Source organism: Columba livia, chromosome 2, assembly GCF_036013475.1.
Source record: "Columba livia isolate bColLiv1 breed racing homer chromosome 2, bColLiv1.pat.W.v2, whole genome shotgun sequence".
NCBI classification, from domain to species: domain Eukaryota; kingdom Metazoa; phylum Chordata; class Aves; order Columbiformes; family Columbidae; genus Columba; species Columba livia.
In genome coordinates, this window is record NC_088603.1 from 69818294 (window position 1) to 69833085 (window position 14792).

The 14792-nt window shown below is 43.0% G+C and overlaps 1 protein-coding gene and 1 long non-coding RNA gene across 3 annotated transcripts in view; one reads left to right on the top strand and one right to left on the bottom strand.

The window, feature by feature from the left end:
• HIVEP1 (HIVEP zinc finger 1) overlaps nt 1–14792 on the bottom strand; it is a 120714-nt gene that overhangs the window by 81702 nt on the left and 24220 nt on the right. The gene's annotated exons all lie outside the window — the stretch shown is intronic.
• LOC110366256 (uncharacterized) lies at nt 669–5016 on the top strand. Its single transcript, XR_002426477.2, has 2 exons — nt 669–1351; nt 2842–5016. It is a non-coding gene; the product is annotated as an uncharacterized LOC110366256 (long non-coding RNA).

The following is a 14792-nucleotide window of genomic DNA, read 5'->3' on the forward strand; positions in this document are numbered from 1 at the left end:
TTTATATGCACAGCTTATTATTAGAATGATAACAACTAAGTGTGATAATGAAATATGCAGATGAAAATCAGAAGAATCCCCTTCTCAGCAGATGCTAGAAATATTCATAAACACGCATGCCTCCCCTTTCTGCTGAAGCCAGCCCCATACCTCAAAGCCTTGTGATATTTTCCTCAATGTAGCCCCTGTGCAAACGCATCTAATCCTCTTACCCCGAGAGCCGCCCCCCACCCCCCAAAGCTTTATTTCATTTAAAACGATGCCCGCAACACTTGGGGGCTGCCGGCCGGCTCCCGTCACCCGTCCCCCGGCGGGGCACCCCCCGGGACACCGGAACGACCCTGCCACATCACGTTAGGCGCAGCGGAGTGCCCGGCTTAAGACGTAATCTCCCTCCCCGGCTTACGGATCCCAGGAATCCTCCCCCGCTACCTCGCCATGGCAACGGCAGCCACGGGGAACACGGGGCCGCCTCTTGCGCAGGGGGAGCGCCCGGCCCCGACAAAAGGCCGCGGGTCCCACCGCCGCCCCCCCAGCGCCCAGCACCCCGCTCCGCGCCCCGCCCGCCGCAACCGGAGAAGATGCCCGGGGCGGATTTCGGGATTCGGGTTGGGGCGTTTTCTTTTGGTTTGGGTTTGTTTTTCTTTTCTCCTTATTTTTTTTTATTTTCTTCGCACCCCCCCCGATTTTTTCTCTCTTTGTGTCCCATTTTTCTTTTTTTCCCTTTTTCTAATTTTTTTTTATTTTTTCCCCGTTTTTCCATTTTCCCCCTTTATCGCCCTTTTCCATTTCCCCCCATTTTTCCCTTTTTCTTTTTTCTTTCCTTCCCCCCCCCCTTTTTTTTCCATTCCTCCCCTTTTTTCCTTTTTATCCTTTTTGTCCCACTTCTCCCCCCCTTTTCTTTTTCCTTTCCTCCTTTTATTGCATTTCCCACAACCAACAGCCAACTAGGCGGAGACTGAACCCACTCGGATCCCCCTCCCATGGAAAACCCAACTGCGGCAAAGCCATCCACCAACAGCGCTATCCCCATTCCCACTTCCCGTGAACGGGTGGCAATGGAAAATTGTTGCGCATTTAAGCTCTTCAAATTAATAACCCCGCGGAAGGCGGGGAGCTGGGCAGATGAAAGGCAAGGTGTGGACTTTGATCCATGTGCGATGGGATCCGCGCGGGCAGGCCGCCCAGCCCCTGTGGAGCAGCGCTGAAGGTCAGCCTGGGCTGATCAGATTGCAGCAAGAGGGCTGTAGAAAGCAAAGCCAAAGGGAGGTGGAAAAAAATCTATACTGCCCAGGTGTCTGCCAAGAGATGAGAGAAAAGTCTGCCTCTGCTACAGGGATTTATGATGAAGGTAAATGAAGCTGTAATATTATGCTTGCCAAGATACTTAGGTCTTCCTTCAGGAAAACACTTAAGCATGTGCTTAAACCCATTACTATTCAGGGCAGCCCATAAGCGTTTGCTGAAGGTTAAGCATAACTCTCTTACACAGGAGCCCTTAAGTACTACACTGATTAAGGCTTTTTTTTTTTTCCTTCTAAATCTGAGCTGTCATGAACCAACAAATGAATTGCTCTCATTATATTTTAATATCACCTCTGTCTTTTTTGAAATTAAACGAGAGAATGCAAACAGAAAGTAAGCCTTATTTTACATTAAGAAGATAAAACTCAACTTTACATTCTGTTGTACTTTTTTTTTTTCTTTAAAATCAACAGGCTGCACACTACCATGCATCCTTTATGAATGAGCACCTTTCATGAGGAAGAAAGCAAGCGCATGGAAAAATGATTGCTCTGCTAGTGCAAAAACCCTAGAATTCCCTTGATGCGTTGTTACAAGCCAGGAATGATCACACGGAGCAATGCATGCATACATATGCTTTTTCCCCTGATCTCTTTTGAAGCAAACGTTAAAACGCTATAGATGGTGAACGTTATTTCAGCTACTAAAGGTTGTGGATAAAACAGCTATTTATCAGTTCGCATAAGGTCACTGTCACATCCACGGTCAGATGAGTTTGCCTATTGCACAAGTGACACAGCCTGCCCTTAATGCCCCTAGAAACTTTTGACAAGCTAAGCATACATGATGAGCCACAAATCTCACATACAAATGTTACAGTTCATTAATGTTCAATAGGCAGGTATCACGTCTGCAACTGCTTCAGTTTCTGTTTCATAGCACACCACCTCCCCTCCCACTGCCCATTCCTTACAAAATCCCCTGCTGGAGGAAAAAACTTCCCTAACTAGAGAATCGACAGTTGTGCCTCTTTCTGAAGACCTTTCTCCTTGCTGTCATTTAGGAATACTCTGCCCCACATACTGAACTATTGGTTTGTTTACTTTCTTTATACACAGAGAAAATCGGACCTTGGGAAATGGTTTGTGCCAGTTTTGACTTCTACTGGAGCTAAAATCAGGGTCTTGGTTGAATTCTGTAACATACAGTTTCGAAGGAAAACACTTTTACATAGCTCTTCTGTTCTGTTTCTGGGAGACAGCCTTGGCAGGAGAGCTTATGAGAGGCATTTAAATCTCCTACTGCAGGTCTTGGGACAGATGGCAAAGTACCAGGGCAGAAGGTTATGCTAAGTTCACGGTGTTTCCCATTCTTATTAGACATATCCAAATGCTATGGGCAGGCAGGAACATCTTTACTCTATACACCTGCAAGAACCTTTACCTCTTCTCCTTGCTTGCTGTAATTTGCCTTGCTAAAGCCTGAGCTAAAGGCACCATCATCTTCCTGGAAACTTTGTTGTTATAAATGGCTAGGGACAAAGAAATAAAGAGGAATCTCAGAAGTCTGTCCCTAAATGACCAATTTACCTTTCAGGAAATAAAGGTCTCACCTTGGCATGACAGCTGGACAAAAGAGAAGTTTGAAATCTCCATGCTACAACTGTTCTGATGTGCCCCACTCAGCTCTTCAAACAAGAAAGCAAATCCCAACAAGTAGGCTAATGATCTTAACGATTAAGAGACGGCCACAACCACGCTGCAAAAAATGAAAGTGCATTCAGCTGTTCATGGATAGTAAAATTACCTGCGAACTTTACAAAGCACCTCCTGAGATGAATGCTACAGGACTTCTTTTTACTCAGAAGAACAACGCTGCAAAAAGGGGGAGAAATCAGATGTTCAAAGTCTTTCCTACTGTTCCCACTGCTTAAAGACCTATCAGCACAAGCAACATGAAGGAACAAGTGAGTAAATAACTACAATTATCACTGCTGTGCCAAGAAGCTTGAAACCAAAGAAAAAGAAAGATGAGTATGAACAATCCTAACTCTACATTTGTAAAACAAACCTAGGAGAAAATGTCTCCTTGTGTGAGATCACAGCAGGGCCCAAATGGCTTCAAGACAAAGCGTACGTGAACTGCTCTCTCTTGAGAAGGTTCAAAGTTGGATGCTCAAGTGAACCACCAGTGAGTTTTCCCACAGAATCGGGACCTTTAAGAGCCTGTCTCTACTGTCACCCGGTTCATAGCAAGGATCTGGCAGCAGCAATTACCACACAAGCTTCTCTCTCCTCCCCCTAAAACAGGCACATAACAAAGGATGCTGTTTTCAGTCACTAGTGACTGGAGATCACATCACCTGTATTCCCCCACCTCCTCCTCCTCGGAGTATGTTAACAGTCTACTAAAAAATGAACAACTAATGAAACAAAAATAGATTACAAAGTGACAGTCCCCATTTTCTGAAGTTGAAATCCCAATCTCTTCCACTGGAGTGAAAGTCCAAGTGATGAAATAAACCTTGAACTGTGCCCTAGTGTTGCTCTACTCATCGTTTTTAGAAACAAAAGAGCACCTTGTCCCAGACAAGCAATTTAGCAACTCCATCTGCATACGTGCCCTCATGCCAGATGTCAAAAAGAGGGAGCAGAAAACTTTCAGCCAGCCAGTATCCAAACGAGAGCATTCCCCTGATCAATATCGGTGACCAGAATTGCACTTTTAAGAGACGTCACGGCAGTTACTGTCATACCACCATGACCCGACTCCAGGAACACAGCCAGCTGTGCTCCCAAACCCGTGGTCTCCTAAAGTGGGTCTCATGAACATCAAGCACTCATCTGGATATGAAACTGGGGGGAGAACAAAACAGGACCTATTTACCATCAACACGTTCAGCAGAACTCAGCCTGCATCATCTTGTCAGCTCTCACAGTGATCTCCAGGACCAAGTGAGTAGGAGAGAGAACAGAGAAGAGCTCTGAACTGGAACTCAATGGCAGAGGGAGAGGGGGTCATAAGTCTTCTCACCTTCCCAGTTCTCTAAAGGAAAATTGGGTACATCACATATGCATATGGGTTCTCTATCTAATCTCAGCCACTTCAACTATTCCTGAATGCTACACAGTTTTTCAACTGAAAAAAACAAGGAAAACAAAATCTGTGTATTCCTGATGCCTAAATACAGCTGTCACAAGACACAACACTGCAGATGCAGGAAACCAGAACATTTAACCAAGTATTTTTTTCCCTTTTTATCTAAAGTAATTCCAAATAATGAACAGGGGTAGAAGACGTCACTATGCTATTTAGTGTTCATCCTAAATCAGATTGCAAGATATGTTAGAAAAAGATAGCACTTCTTTGGAACCGTTTTAAATATGACTAAATAAAAATTCTGACCTGGGTTTGAAATAATCTTAAAATAGTCTTTCCAATGGTTTTGTCCTGTTACACGATGATTTAAACCAGGTATAATGCAACTTTGAATCATACTCAAACAAGGTACCTCAACCAATTTAAACTATATTTAGAATGCAGTATTTTTACTATTAAAGAAATCTAACAGAGGAACAACATGCTTGGAACATCTGTCGCAGTGATTGAAAGAAGTCTATGACAGGAATAGCAAACACTTATTTTCTTTTTGGAGATGCTGTCAATCTGCTGAAGCGAGGTATCAGTAAAGTAGATTGTTTCTAAGAGGTACCTCACACTGGCCCATCTTCTCCAAAACAAAGATGATTAAAATATCCCCTTGTTGCATAACCTTGTCTGCTTGCTTATTATTATCTGCTATTGTTGTATTGGGGGAAAAAAAACAACTCTGTCAAAGCTAGTAAGCATGTTACAGTGTTATATTAAAAAAATTTCCTTTGCCCAAGTCTAAAAACCTCCCCCTAATGAAATTCAAATTTTAAAGTGTGTCAATTACTATTTACATTTAAATAATCAACTGTATGACTCAACACAATCCCTAAGATACAGACCCCTAGGCAAGGCTGTCTGTCACCCAATGTATTCTGCAGAGACAAGCAGAGCCACAAGTATTTATGACACAACTTCCCAGTTACTTCATGGAAGATAACAACAGAACAGCTGCTCATCCTATGCTAACACTGGTTCTCCAGGAGGGGTTTCTACGCTCCTTGCTCCTTAGGTGGTCAAAATCAAGGTTTCTTCCTAAGACAACAAGTGTCCTTCCTGCCTAGACCACACGGAGGTGTATTCCACGTGAAGGTGAAGAAGGGAGAGTCTCTGGGGCTGTGCTTGGGCTCCCTCTGAGCACAGAGATAAAGGAAACAGATATGCTGAAAAATAATGGCATGACTCACAGGATTCATTACAAGTTCTTGGTGTATCACTATCATGCGTCCAACTGCGGGCAACCAGCAAACAGTACCTCTTCTCACTGTCACCAGGCTGAGGTTTCAACTCCATGGCCAAGCAGCAGCCACACACATTGCTCTCCTTAACTAGGATCTGCCGAGGCCCTCAGGTCAGGCACGTAATACATAGTATCGTTTCGGTTGGAAGAGACCCTTGGGATCATTGAGTCCAAACATAACCTAACTCTAGCACTAAACCATGTCCCTAAGAACCTCATCTAAATGCCTTTTAAACACCTCCAGGGATGGTGGCTCCACCACTTCCCTAGGCAGCCGGTTCCAAGGCCTGACATTGTAAAGAGCAGCCTGTTCCTCCACGTCACCCCATCTGACCGACGGCATCAACACACAACTAATGCCACCATGTCACTCTTGAGCTCTGGTGGAACAAGCCTTGAGGCTCAGCAGGAGGAAGGCAGGCTGGTGGGCTGCTAACATGAGAGGATACCTTTAATAACCAACAACAGCATCTGCATGACACAAGACAAGGCAGGCCACGAACGGCTGGAGGCAGCTGCGGCTGCATGGCCTGGGCGGTTCCCTTGTGCTCAGTGCTCATCTGTGTTCAAGAGAGGTGACCATGGCCACTACTCATGTCCTCAGACCAGCCCAGAGAAGAGCTTCTCACTGGGTCACAGCACCGCCGTGGCGATTTCAGCCATTGCTGAGAACACCACCAGTTTTCTAGCTGAAGACATGAGATCCAAAATGGTTTAGGAAAAGTTAAGAAGGGGACTTCAAAAAAGCAGCCAAGCAGTTTCTGGCCAGCGGATAGGGATAAAAAAGCTTTCTGAGAAACTTCAGTATCAAATAGCTAAAACAGAACCAAGTATCAGCACTCCAGAAGGACTGAAATGACTGTAAGAACGGAATGAAATGCCACAGTCTTGAAGTTCTCTGCTGATTATTTGGGGGAGAAAGGGAAGAATCAAACAAGGACGAGAATACTGACATATTCAACTAAATAGTTTAAAATCCTATTTCTTTTTCATATGTAAATATTCACATTAACATATATTGTGCTAAAAAGATTCATAAGACATTTATATATAAAATACAGACTTAAAAGCAGAATTTATCCCTCTATAATGTGTTTTTTTGTAGATACAGGGCTCTTAACTTCAAAAGGGACTGCTATACAAAGGAATCACTGTTAACTTTCAACTTCTGTATCCAAAGTTTTTAGTGTACCAATCCAAAAAAGTTCACAATTCAGCCACGATCAGAAGCGGTTTTTTCCAAACAATTTGGGAAAAGATGATGGCTGTGTAACTTGCCAGGGTGACACTCAACACCTGCCTTATCACAACCCGCTTAATCCACAGCTCACACCCTACCATACTTTTATTAAAACCGATGGGTACAGATTCCACCTTCCTGAAAGCAAAGTCCCGATTTCCCTATGCATCCACTGGTCCTTTTAGACTGGCCTCTGGAGGCATCTCAGCTCTTTACTCCTGCTCTTTTTACCCCTCCTTAAATTTCAACAGAGAGGCTTCAGCAAAAGCTATTTTATTTTAAACTGCTCATGGAGAGACCTGGATCTACATTTCCAAAGCGATAAAAAGGTAGGACAGAATTTTCTCTGTCAGTAGCAGACAGGCAGAGCTCCTTTTTGACTAATTATTTTAATGCTGCTGTGGTTTTGTTGTAGTATTAATTATGCAGTAGGGCGCCCACAGCTTTGTATAAGCATCCTTTTGAATTATTTAAAACAAAATAAAAGAGAAACAGCAGTTACTCAGCATTTCTGTACACTGTGCAAGACAAATTTTAGCACCGATCACAGAACACGCTAAGCAACAAATAACATAGTCACCAGCATGCAGGCCTTGAAAGACGAAGCAGGTCATTCTACAACTGACTGTCCCTGCGTAGCTGTACACTTGCTTAAGGTCAGAAGCATCATAAGGTTACTAAGTGTACTACTTTGTGGATTCAGCTGGTTGCTTCTTAAAAAACCAAACCAACCAACCCACCCCTAACCCAGACCACAGCATAAGTGGAAAAAAATACATCGGATTACCCAAAATAACTCTATTCAATTTTTGAAGTTTCGGTTTTAAATAGCCCAAAGTGAAAGACCAAAGGAGAAATAAAGCTCCTAGACTGTTGTATGATTTCAAGCCAGTCCTTGGCCACCTCAGTAATAGCTGGGGCAGACATTACAAACTAACGCAGCCTGTATTTGACTACGCGTATGTCCAGCCAACAGAAAATACATTTTTCCGCCATGGTGAAGGCAGGAGTCAATTAGTGAACAAGTCAGCCTCAGCCTCCACCTTTCCTTCCGCAGGGGGGATGCCTGGGAGGAGCGCCCTTCCCTCCAGGTCCCGAACCCACCCTGTCCTCTTGCAGCTCTGTTAAACCACCCCCTTTCACACCGAGGATGGAAACAGGTTTTAAAAAAGTTCCCTTAAGGCTAAAGGGGAAATCTTGACCCGAACCATGTTACAGCCATAGCTGTGTGACTCCCCGAAAGAAAGCACTTAGGAACAGATTCATGACCAAGGGGATTGCAGCTGTCAGGAGGGGCTTAAAGCCCATAATCGGGATCAGACTACGCGACGTGAACCACGGCATTCCCTGCAGTGGTTACTACGCTTCTGTCCTTTTTCCAGCAATTTCTGCTGACTCGGGAGCACAAATTGCTGACATTCCTCCCAGCAGCACTCACGCACACAGTGAACTCCTTTACATACACGCAAAATCAACAATATTGAACATGGAAAGGAGTATGAAACAGGTAAGTATATGTCAAAGAACTTTAAAAAAAAGTTCCACGCTTTAACCACCTCTCTCTTTTTTTTTTTTTTTTTTTTTTTTTTTAAGTACTCACATTAAGTGCTACACTGAACAAAAGCAGCTGAACAAACAATCTTGGGATTACTGGAAAAAATACAGCGGTGAAATTTTGCAGGATTTTAGCCCACTACAAAGACCCACAGTTTTTTGGCCAATCTGGAATACAAATTGTTTCAATGAGTGAGGATTTCCCCTCTTCAGAAAGCAAAAACTTGCTGTGCACGTGTGGCACATCCCAAATAACCAAAAGCATCGTGGGAGTTGTTCCACAAGGGTACCCACCCCAGACACCGCACAAACAACCCTGCCATTCGAAATGTGGGATAAAGAGACTACAGAAGAGTTTAAAGTACCACTTCTTGAAACTCACCAAATTACTGTTGTTACATGAAAACACATACAAACAAAACCAGCTGAATTTACCAAACATTCTATATAAATATAACTTCAACAAAAATTTTTTTAAAAGATCACATAGAAAAGCAACTTGTGCAAAGTGACAGATTTCAGCAATGCAAGCAAGCAAATCTTCGCATTAAAAATACTACTATTAATAATACTGTCTCATATAAACAAGAAAAACAGATTAATTTGGTTATTTCTTAGCCTCAACCAGGTTATAACCTTCACACTCAAACTAAACTTCACCACATTTATTGCCAAAATCCTTTTGGCATTAGATTTAGTAACTGTGGAAAAAATACCCCAAGTCTTGTCTTTTTCCCCCCAGTGAAATATTTTTACAATTTCTTTAGTCTAGTTATTTTCCTCTAAGTAACTGTTACCCCTTCTATTTAACTGTCCCATGCTAGCTTCACAACTGATTTTCCACCCTTCGTTGACCGCCCAACTTGCACTCCCCCAGCTAAGTGGGAAGTCTGCAGAAGACAACTACAGGCTACAACGTACAATAAGCTAGATGTGCATCAACAAAAATCACACTCTTGCGAAAAAGCAAACATTGTGCCGGAAGAGACAGAGAGCAAGAGAGGTCTGTGAGGAAAGCCTTCTGCTGTACTCACCATTACTAGGATGTCAGCAGGAGCACTGTGGTCAAGTTTCACGGCTGCACTCCATGAAATATGTGGGCAAATCAGAAGATATTCAGACAAGAGTAGAAAGAGATATGTATTATGCACCTAATCTAAACAAAAAGAAACTGAAGGGAGACAAGGCAACAACCTTAAATTGTTCAGCAGGATGATGCGAAAAGGAAAGGAACTTATTTTCAAATTACAAGGACTTCACCAAGACAGTGAGAAAAACTATCTGACAGAAAGAAAAACACTCAAATAGAATATATACGATATATATGTACACACAGACATCGTATGTATATAAGATACATATTGTATCTTTTTAGTAGGATGAGAACACCTATCTATGTATGAAGATGCTGGTTGCTGCCAGAAATAACCAAGAATTTGCCAGCGCTGTTTTACGGCAAGCAGTTTAGATAATTTATTGAGGACGCAGTTCAGCCCTGTGATTCTGCATGCAGGCAAACCACCTCCCCCTTTTCCCAACACAAGTGACCATTGAGGCTTATGAAAGGAGCAGTTTCTTTATTTTAAAATACAGAAAGAGAAGAGGCTTTAGCTTTGCTGTCCCTGGTAGCCCCGGGCAAAGGTCAGGTACAGCCTGCCCCTCAACAGCAAGCCCAAGGCAGCATGACAAAAGATGACATAGCCATGTGGAGTACAGCAAATCACCTAAACTGCACCAAAAAAACCCAAAGTCCATGCAATCAGCTACAGAGAAAATAAAAGCAAAGGTTTGCAGTTAGATGCCAAGAGGTCTACAAACAGGAAAGGGCAAAAATCTGCAGAAACACCACTCTTGACCTCTATATACTGTACCAGCAGATGATGCATGTTATTTGTGGACATCAGCTACCTTGTTCCCTGCTTTTAAATAAAGAGCATGGCTTTTCCCTCTCCTATGTGTATTTTGCCTACAGAGATCACTAGTGGTTTGGATTAAAAACTGTTTTACTTATTTACACCATCCCTCAAAAAATAGAGATCTCCCTCAGCTGATTACAAGCATCGACCACCCATCAACTGTTCAAACAAATGAGTTGTATCTTCCACCACACTGCAATTTAGCTACAGGTGCAAGTTTGCATTCAATCTAAGGAAGTGATTTTTTTTCCTCCCTCTTCTCCCATAACCTTAAGTTTCCAGGCCGTTGTTTGTTTGTTTGGGGTATTCTGTTTGTTTGTTTGTTTTTAATCTGCCTTTTCCCCCTTTCTTCTTCTCTCTCTTTTCTCCTTCCAACCTTTCCTGTTGCCTACTAGCAGCTCTTCTCCACTGCCGCTCCTTATTTCACAACATCATGCTACAGGGTGGAAGGCAGTACAAGAAAAATAGTGGGACGAGTAAATAGAGCTCCAGTAAAATGGGGATATTCCTGGTGCACTCCTCCAAACATTTAAAAGCAAAGGTCTCCAACCTTCACTGATCCATTAGCAACAACAGTACAGACTAGTAGTGAGACACAGAGATCAACACCAGATTTTGGCCTTGAACCAAGGCTCACTAAATCAAGAAATATTTTACATACAGAGGGTGAAAAAAAAAGAGAAGAAGAAAGCCCAAAAGACTGAAGATGCAGAGAGGTACACAATTTGAGCTAGTCTTGTGCATAACACAAAAGCACCCATGAGAATGCCACAGATGCAGTCACTCTGTAGCAGGGATGTGAAAAATTACTGTGATTTCATTCCCAACCAGCTTGCTGGAGAACACCACAGGAGGCTTCAAAAGGACTTTGTGCTCTCCTGCTTCTGGACTGCTGTCAGGGTCGGAGGGACCCTGACGTGATCTGGATGCCTGCAGACTGCCTGGTTTATGCTGACCAATTCCTACCAACCCTTGTGTCCTAAAGGCTGGATGGAGCTGCCCGACATGCTCCTCCTGACTCCCACCGCATGGCTTGCAAGGAGTCCAGAGCTGAAGCTGGTTCTCCAAGCCAGGTAGATGTCAACGATTCCATTAAAAACGTTGTAGATTTTTTTTGTGAAAATGGACAGGAGTACAGTCCTGGTGAAGATCTTGACCTCTACACATACACATTCCTTTGGCTTTTCCTTTTACTGGCAACACAGAAAGTGGCAGTGTTTTAAGGACTGAAGCTCTCAGAGAAAACAATTCAGGCAGAGCAGAACACCTCACTAATTACATTACTAACACACTCTTTCCTTAGCAAAGCCTTGTCCATAGCACACATGTAACTAAGTTTTAGCGACTTGTTCTGGAGTCATATCTCATGCAAAGCAACTGTTGAGTCTAACCACAGCAGCTTTTGACAAGCAATTTATCAGAACCACTACTGGGCAGGTACTCATTTTTTCATTGTATGGCCAACACCAAGGGTGACAGAACTGAAAAGTTTATTTCCTTTTGTTGGTCCATGCAGCTGCATTAGCGTTGTTGTAATATAGGGCTCTGTTTGACAGAAAGTTTCTATATGTGTACATATCCCACATATGCTCCAGACTCCAAGGACAATAAACAGAAGTTAAGATGTGGTCATACTTTTATCTATACTGGTCACAGCAATCCTCATTTTCTATGGAGCACCCAAAACCTCATGCAAGCGCATGGCAGATACAGCCTCTGGCTTCACAAGACATACGTGAGAGGGCAAGAAGAGCTGGACTGAGCGAGGTCCGTGTGGGCTGGCTGTGCGAGATGTCATGCTGCGCTCATTTGGAAAGTACCCAGCAGCCATGCCTCAACTCATCTCGAAATGAGAAAGGCCACTTCTTCTTCCTTTGTATAAAGGTTATCAGAAAACCACAGAAAGTTCCCACAGCAGTAACTAAAACATTCTTAGGGGAATAAAACAAAATAAAAATATATATTTTGATACGCATGCATGTACCAAGCTGCTTTCTTAAAGGCAAAATAGAGAACTTCATGGGCTGAACTCTGTCAGAAGGCTGAACTACCAAAGCTGCTCTACCAAAATCAGGCAGCTAACATGGAAATTACCCCCTGTTTCCTAAATACAAAGTGCACTAGTATCAAAATATTTTGAAACCAAGGACCAAAATGAAGGAAAAACAAAAATGCAGGTACACCTGAGATCAGAAGTTGAGACCATCTAAAACTTTCCACTGATCTTACCAGAACCAAGCATATCTATATAGGCAGCTAAAAGTTAATTTGAAAAAACAGACTTTAAATTCTGTTTCTGAAGATATGAGCCAGTGTGCTTTGTCACACAACATGCTACAATTGAGTTTCCTCTCCTACTCAGAGCATTAGGCAGTTATAAAAGGTGTTAGTAAGTCTTTAATTACATCATAAACCTTGGCAGTGTTAGATAATTTCTTAAGGGATTTGATAGAGGAAGCAAAAGGTTACAGAAATCTCAGTTTTTCTTCTTAGGTTCCTAACCTTCACAGCAGTGCAGTCATGTGGAAGAAGTGAATCTGAAAGTACCAGATGAAAGAAGGCAAGTAAATCTATTTTGAGTTTCCATTTAAAAAAAAAATCCTGATAGTTTTAGCCACCTTCAGGGAGGCTCTGGCTCAAGACTGGGCACCCAAAGTTATGAACATCACTAAGCATTAGTGTTCCTTCATCAGACCCCTAACTTTGTGCTGTGTTCAAGCTAGCAGTTACTAACTGAATTAGCTCCCCCAAATTCAGTGCCACCTGAGTTGGGCAGCAAGGGCTGTGTGCACCTGTGGGCAATCAGCCGTTGAAGACGGGGGAAAAAATTGCTCCACACCTGTCCCGAGAACACAAAAACACAGAATAGTTTGGGTTGGAAGGGGCTTTCAAAGCCCATCTAGTCCAACCCCCTGCCATAAGCAGGGACATCTTCAACTAGATCAGGTTGCTCAGAACCCCATCCAACCTGGCCTGGAATGTCTCCAGGGATGGGGCATCTACCACCTCTCTGGGCAACCTGGGCCAGTGTTTCACCACCCCCAGTGTAAAAAATTTCTTCCTCATGTCCAGTCTGAATCTCTCTTCGTTTAAAACCATTACCCTTGTCCTATCACAACCAGTCTGTCAGGTGGGGGTGATTCAGAAGTTGTAAGGCAGGGCTCCTCTCCAAACACCGCAGTCCTTCACAGAGCTGCTCGAGCATCACATCCCATTGCTTGTGCACAGCGCACATTGCAGAGGGCTTGAGAATTCTGCAGTGTCTCTTATATTTTAGGAACAATAGAGATGCTGCTGACTACAAAAGGACTGCTTAACGGTGGCACTTTAGGGGGACCCTACTGCTTTTACTTCCTCAGGATGTAACTACGAAGGATGAAACTACTGCTCGTGTAATGACAGTAACTAGCTGTTCTTGCCATATAGCGGTGTCCTGCCCTACCAGGGGAAATATAAGTATGTACCAAAGAATCAAGTTCTGTCCTCAGAGTTCCAGTAACTTAAATCCAACAGGAAGAAGCGTGCTCAAGAAAAACTCGGAAGGGGATTCTTCCTTCCACTGTTCTCATATACGAAATATATGCACGTATAGCAACATTCCTGTTTTAGTAGCTCTTGTATTTGTTTTCCATTAGACATTATGAAACTTACTTTAGCAAATATGTTTTGTGGGTTGTAATCCATAGCTTGTTAACCACTATATTCATTTAGGGACTACACATATGCTTTTTCAAATATAGACATAAGGGGAAGTAAAAATCATGCCAGAGAGCATTGGTTAGTTCCCAGGAAAGACAGCATCTAGAATTTGGCAGCCTTCAGACACGAGAACAGTACTAACACCATCAGACTCAAAATTTTAAGTAGTTTGTGTGGGCTTTTTTTATGTATAGGTGACCTTAGGTTATTTGTAACTTAAACCATCCTTATTTTTTAATGCAAAATACATAGCAGCATTTCCTCTAGCTGTAGCATTATTGTACCAGAAAATTATGTTTGCAAAACTCATCCCCACAATTCTGAGTGCTTCCAGAAACTTATTTTTACTGGACATTTGATGAAAATACTGTTGTAATCTGCTACATCGCTACCAAAACTCTTACAGAATGACAGCATGCTTGGTAAACAGAAAATAATAAATGAGCTATCACTAGGTTTCCAATAAAGCAGAGAGGGAAAAGTGGTCACACCAAACCACCAGAACACATGGAGAACTGGTTTTTACCATCCAAGAGAACATGGGACAGAGGTTTGGGATCCTCCCAAAAGCCTTCTGTGCTTCACGAACCTGGGCTCCCTGCTTGGCCAGGTATCGGCTCCCCGACCCGTCACCCTGGATCAGGTGCAAGCCCGGCTTTTGGCAAGGAGCCTCCGCTCCCCCACGCTGGCGTTATCAGGTGACAGCTGCCATGGCTGAGCCAGGAATCCGAATCTCACATTCATGTAT